Raw genomic sequence first — 7,356 nt, 5'->3', positions numbered from 1 at the left:
AAGTAAACAGTCTGAACTGCCCCGGCGGAAAATATTTATCAGCAACTAGGGTGTCATAATTAACGATTTATAGTAAGGGGTTAATATGAATAAACTGTGTTCTGATGAGCAGGCCTACTTTATTACTAGAAAATAGTTTGCTGATGGTATGTAATATTATAGTTCTTTCAGATCAGTTTGCTTATCCTAGAGTCCCGTTGATTATAGAGTTTGAAACAAGCTTTAAAAAGCATGTATCGATTGTAGACTTACTGCCAAGTTTTGATTCCTTCCCAGTTCATGTGTTCTCATTTTATTAGTTGTAGTGTAATGTTTCTCTATATTCTGTATTTTTAATTTTACGTAACAACATTGGTATTATTATATAATTAGTTTAGCAGAAAAATAATAAGCAATAATTTTTTTCTAACAGATAGGGATGAGCACGAGTCAAGCTAAAACTCTACCCGACTCGAATTCAAATTCAGTTTCGAGTCAAGTCAAAGATAATAAGTTCGAGTCGAGTTCCGAGCCGATTCAGTTTTTCGAGTCAAGTTCAGTCGAGTTTGATAAATTGTTCGTTCTTTTTAACTCGTCTTGAAATCATGACCTGATTACACTGCAAAACGAAAGCCATGAGAAATGTAAGCTAAACAGTAATATGGAATACTTTTAGTGTTGCTCACGAGTGGAGACAATGCTCACATCTCGTCTCGTCTCGATAGCGAAACCACAAGAGACTTTTCATAACATGCTCAGCTCGGCTCGGCTCAACTGAGAGGATGGCTCGAGCCGGTTCACTTGGGGTGAATCATCGGCTCGAGTTGGCATGGTAGGGATGAGCCATCTGCTCGATTCGGCTCAACTGAGCCGAGGGCTGCAGCCGAGTCGTTGGGTGAGCTGTTGGCTTCGCTCATTTGTCGGTTCGGGTCGATAATGAATGAGCTGTGAGCCGAGATGCTCGAGTCGTTGACAATTCTAAATCCGGACCGAGCAGTTTTGAAGATATTTGGCCAGTGCCCTATAAGTTTTAACAGTGTTTGGCTCGAGCCCGAATAATCAACCGAGACCCCCAACCCAAATTTAGAAGATAGTGAACAATGTCTTTGACTCCTAGAGTTCACGACTACCGAGATTCTCATTCAACTAGTTTTTAGTATTCAAATACAAACCGCCTATCTTTCACGTTTACATACAGAGTTGTTACAATTAATAATAATAATAATAATAATAATAATAATAATAATAATAATAATAATAATAATAATAATAATAATAATAATAATAATAATAATAATAATAAAGTTGTAGTAGTAGTAGTGTCATTGATAATAATTATACTGTCTATGTAATATACTTGCAGAATATAAAATACCAAATTTCACAATAGTAAATCCCCACGTTAAGCGGGTTTCCATATCCAGGCTTCTAACTATGAAAACATTTACGATCACTCTAACCCCAATCATTTTACAGATTCAACCTGTTGCATATAAGTTATTAGGACGTAAAATTGAATATAGTTTATACGAAAAAGACCTTTATGCATTGCAAGATCTGTAACGCCCAAATATTCCCCACAAACTTATAGTGGTATAGCCATAAACAAAAAAAAAAGTGTTGAGCAGGAAACTACTTTACACACAAGTCTAAAGAAACTCAATGAAGACGTACGAACTGGTCGAGCGGTTTGGGTCAATAGTCTATCAATCATAAATTTGTGTGTCTAAATCCTGTAGGAAGTATTCGTTTTGTTTCTTTTTTCCTTAAAAGTGTGTCCCTTAATTTCATCAGAGGACTGAAAAGATTTCTTTGAATAAATCTTTGGCAACCAATTTTTGTCTCAAATTCGATTAGAAGGGAACATTATATGAATTGCAAATTTAAAATCCAAAACTGAAAACAAAATATTAAGTATGTTCAATATTTCATTATTATTTTTTGATTTGTAATGAAAAACTAATTATAAGCATTGATGATTTCAGAAGATTCTCTCCGTGTAATGTTCAATATATGAATGAGAGGGAATTGATAGAACATTATGAGTCCACTTTGAGCATGATCGAAGATATGGCCACGAATTTATGTCGACAGGATCTCAAATTTTCCCACAGGTCAAGCCCTAAAATCATCACTGTTTCAAAGGTTTCCTTAACAAATACGTAGGTAGAATATTACATTTATTTCTCGTTCTACGTTTTGAAATGACAAAATCATAATTTTAAAGATAATTATAATACAATAAGCATAAAGGTTTATAGAACTAATGAAGTAAATAGTATTGTGTAAGTTATCGGTTTCTAATCGGATTAAAACTAGAATATTCGTTTGCATCTCACTTTAAAGTAAATCCTCTCTACTAGGGAGGCACGCGAGACGAGACGAGACGAAAAATGGAAAAGTCTCGTCTCGTGTCGCAGCCTCAAATGTTGGTCTCGTCTCGCGTCGAGTCTCGTCTCGCAAATATGAAGTCTCGTCTCGCATAAAATTTTGAGTCTCATATCGCGTCTCGCGCGAGACTTTCTCGGATGGTCTCCCAGTCTCGCATATATTCTGTGTCAAAATTTTTCAATGTGTTATTCTATGGCTGTTAATGAATGATGATGTGATATTCTGTCCGAAAGCAGGTATTTGACCTAAAAGTCCCTTGGCAAGGTGAATCCATGGTGGTTTGCCATTGCTTTCGATGGGATGAGTGTTCATAACATTCTAAGGAGACTGAAACTAGATTTCAACATGTTATCCGAACTTGTGTCCCCTCCGGTCCAAATTAAAAGAAAAGTTTTGCTGGAATTTGATTGCTTGACCATTAATTTTCGTCAAATTAATAGCATAATTTACAGCAAAACCAGTATAAATTGTTGCTGGATCCCACATTGTTTTCCAGCTTAGAGGTCTCCAGCTATATTTTCCAGTATGCCATGCGGGCACATTTTTGCCCTGAAAAAAAGTCGAAAATGTAATTAGGATATAGAGAATATAACGTTTCCGTATATATTTTTCTGAACTCATTGAACAAAACCAGGATCATTTTACTATATTTATATGTAAATTTCTTCATTCTTTATTTAACCGGATTTCAACCTTGTCTTTGCCTGCTTCTAGTCCAAGGAATGCTCTAACGTCACAATATCCGAAATTGACACGGATTGTTCCCGGAACTTCTTTTCAGAAAATTTAAACTCTCTAGCATTAAATTTGTAAAAGCAGCAGAGAAAATATAAAAATACGTTACTTGTGTAGGAAACTAGGCTGCCATCTATTGTCTCCTCCCTTTACATCAACCACCAACGAATAACATTGGACATTTGTGCCAACAGACTTGTGGATAACGCAATATGTTAACAATTGCGAGAATCAAAATATCCAGCAAACTATACTTGATACGAAAAAAGCTTTCTGGATCAATTTCCAGATCATACAGGTGAACTAACTCCAGTGTTGCGATAATATCAAAACCTGAAGAGTTTTGGTTAACCCGACAGCACTGGTGTCAAGTCACACAGACACAGACCACATGTCTTTCGATCCTGAGCTAAGTAAAATCAACCTTGAATAATAATAAATCTCATAAAATGTCTATTGCCCCAATCACTTTTTTGTTTCTGGAGGCATTAACGCTCAATTTAGAAAACTCAATAAATGTAAAATCACTAAATATACAATTAAGTGTAATTCATAACCGTTGCAAGACTTCTCGTGCGAGACTTAACCGAGTTTCGTCTAGCGTCTCGTCTCGCATGGTTTAGTCTCGTCTCGTGTGTCGCGTGTATTTTACTGTATTTATAAGGCAGAATCATGGACATTATGCAAAAATGATGAGAAACAATTTATGGCTTTCCAAATATGTGCGTCGAGAAGAATGGAGAGAAATAGCTGGGTCGAGAGGGAAACGAATGAGAGGGTGTTAGAAATGGAAGGAGAAAAATATTATTAAGAAGAGGATGAAAAATTGGTTGGGATATTGGTTAAGAACGAACTGTATCATGAGGGATGTGGTACAGGGTATTGTGGCAGGAAAGAGAGGGAGGGGATTAATTAGACTAATTAGGCTATTGGCGATATCAAAACAGAAAAATCGTATGTGAAGATGGAAAGGTTAATAGAAGATCGTGGAGCATGTCAGTTTCTCAGCCGCGGTAAGTGACCCGCTGGTAATGGCGGAATACCTCTGATATAATGAAGCCGATGATGCACAGTAGAAACAGAAAAATCCACTTTACTGTCATTGCTAATACGAATCACAATGCAAATTTCTACAGGCTGTCAAAATGCCTTGCTCTAAAGGCTGTAGATAACTATCTGTTACTATGAGAGGGGAAATCATATGTCGAGTAACTATGGGACAAACTGCCATTCACATAGCTAGGGGTATGGGCTGTGACAAGAAAACAGTAAAGAAATTGATGTAGTGACATGAAGAAAGTGGTGAATATTTCACATCTCGGCCAAGAAGTGGGAGACCAATAATAATAATAATAATAATAATAATAATAATAATAATAATAATAATAATAATAATAATAATAATAATAATAATAATAATAATGTCAGGTATTTATATTTATTTAAAGCAAGTCTTTAGCATACCCTCGTAGTACAGTATTATTTTTTAAACGGTCATTATAAAATTGGCAAGCTAAATGTTAAAGAATCATTACAAGTGGTGCTTTATTTATTTATTTCACAATTCATTTCTGCCAGTAGCTTTCGCACACTTATTCCCTCTTCATGCTTAACCAGGAGGAAGCTACGCGTCCTCAGGTTGGGAACCACTATTTCCGTTTGACAGCCTGTAAAAATTTGCATTGTGATTCGTATTAGTAATGACAGCAAAGTGGATTTTTCTGTTTCTACTGTGCATCATCGGCATCATTACATCAGAAGTATTCCGCCATTAGCAGCGGGTCACTTACCGCGACTGAGAAATTGCTATGCTCCACGATCTCCTATTAAACTTTCCATCTTCACATACGATTTTTCTGTTTTGATATTGCCAATAGCCTAATTGTGTTTCTATATAGTCTAATTAATCCCCTCCCTCTCTTTCCTGCCACCATACCCTCTAGCACATCCCTCATGATACAGTTCCTTCTTAACCAATATCCCAACCAATTTTTCTTCCTCTTCTTAATAATATTTCTCTCCTTCCAATTCTAACGCCCTCTCATTCGTTTTCCTCTCGACCCAGCTATTTCTCTCCATTCTTCTCGACGCACATATTTCGAAAGCCATCAATTGTTTCTCATCATTTTTGCATAATGTTCATGATTCTGCCTTATAAATACAGTAAAATACAGTACACGAAGCATTTTATGAGTCTTTTTTCAACTCTATTCAAGGTCCCGCAAAATAGTATTTTCTTCATCCTAAAGGCTTCTTTCGCCATTGCTATCTTTGCTTTTATTTCACGTTCGCATATCATGTTATCACCAATAATACTACTCAGATATTGAAAACTAGTCATTTGTTCTATTCTCCCGCTCCTACTTCTATATTTGACACCGATCGCTTCGTTTCAATCACCATGGATTTTGTCTTTCTAACATTCATTTTCATCCCATATTCTTCTGAAGCCTTTCTCAAGTTTTCTACATCTTATTAGTTTTCTTTTTAGATTCTGCAACAACAACTATATCAACCCCAAACCGTATACACCTCATCATTTCATCAATAGACATATTACATTAGGGCGAAATAGGCATAAATTTCAGACACTTCAGAACAGATTTCGCTCGTTCTTATCGCTGGTCTAGTGGTTTTCCCTCCCTGCTGGTCTAGTGGCTAGCACGTACGCCTTTGGTGTACGGGGTCCCGGGTTCGCTTCCCGGTGGGAGAGCCTTTGTGATCTTAAATGTCCTCGATATTTATGTGTTCGTGTCCCTGTCGTTCTAGGTAATTGGAGAAAGCAAGTTAAAAATGTTTAAAGCAAGTCAAATTATATATAAGTAGTTTAAGTAAGTTACTGGCACACGTTCGGTGAATCAGTTGATTTTTTTTTTTTTAAAAAAAAGTGGTTAGCACATGTGCCTTTGGTGTACGGGTTCCCCGGTTCGATTTCCGGTGGGGGAATTTTAATTGACCTAAATGTTTTTGCATTCATGTTCCTGTCGTTCAAGCTTAAAAGAAATTATTGTCAAACGTGTATAACCGAGTAGAAAATAAAGACAACTTTCCCAGATATGTTCAGCGAATCAGTTAACTTAAAGACAAGAAACAAAGTTTCTAACGGCCGTGTGCACCAACGAAGTTCAATTGTTGAACGAGGATCATAGCCAAGTTCAGTGAAAATGTCTGTTGCAGCAACAACGTTCAAGGTTATGTCTCGGTCAAATGGTGGATGATCTTGGTTTTAGCTTGAACGGCCGAATTTGGGGGTTTGAACTTCATTGATCCAAGTCAGTCTGTTTACATTCAATAATGTCTTTGTATTTTCCACTAATGAAATTACAATTCTCGTGATCGGAGAAATTTTCTGCTCGTGGTTTCATTATTTTTTTCCTAAAAATAATATAATATATATTAATAAAATGAAATAAATGTTCTGAAGTTTTAGGAATACAGTTCTTCTTAATTTTCAGGTAAAGTCTGTTAACTAGCAAAAAAGAAATAAGGAGCATATGTAGCTAGAAAACCTGCGAGGCGCTGTAGCTTTAAAATAGAGAACCCACTAGAAATAAACTACTATGCGTTTTTTTTTTTTTTTTTTTTTTTTTTTACAAAATCAGCTCAGCATTTTTGACAATATATTTTCTAATCAATTTTCCACTAAAGATTGACGTTACGAGGACATACAAGTTATGTTTATAAATACAGTATTTTCTTGTCAAAATTCCATGCAAACAGCGTAAAACTTATCCAGTTATTCTTCGTAAAACTCATTATCCAGTTATTCCTAGAGTGCTCTCAACCAATTGCGTACAATTATATAAGACACATAGAAACTTAGCTACTATAGTGAAAGCCACACGTCTCAAAACCACGTCCCAAACTTCAGAAGCTACTCATTACAAACTATTTTTGAACCTATTACGGTTTACGCCAAGGTGAAGCTGCTGGGCTATATTCGAGATGCGTCCGTAGTGAAGAGGCAAATTTGCGATGATAGGTATACGTGTAAGCAAATTAATGGTTCACTTCGGCAGGCAGTTCTACCAAATAGAAAATGTATAGGTAAAAAACGACGTGAAATACTGTATTTTTCATGAAGGAAAAAAAGTGTGAATATAAGAATTACCATCTATCACAGCATATTGAAGTTAATTATTAGTGATAAAGAAATTATAGTATGTGTAAGTGTGCTCTTCCACTGTCCTCGTTTATGTGTATACCCCGTCGCTGACGCGCCTGCTCCCTATGGACGCAAACGCTCGGGCC

Source organism: Thermobia domestica, chromosome 6 (assembly GCF_964235325.1).
Source record: "Thermobia domestica chromosome 6, izTheDome1.hap1.1, whole genome shotgun sequence".
Lineage (NCBI taxonomy): Eukaryota > Metazoa > Arthropoda > Insecta > Zygentoma > Lepismatidae > Thermobia > Thermobia domestica.
The sequence above is the reverse complement of the archived record's forward strand: the minus strand, read 5'-3'. Positions refer to the sequence as shown.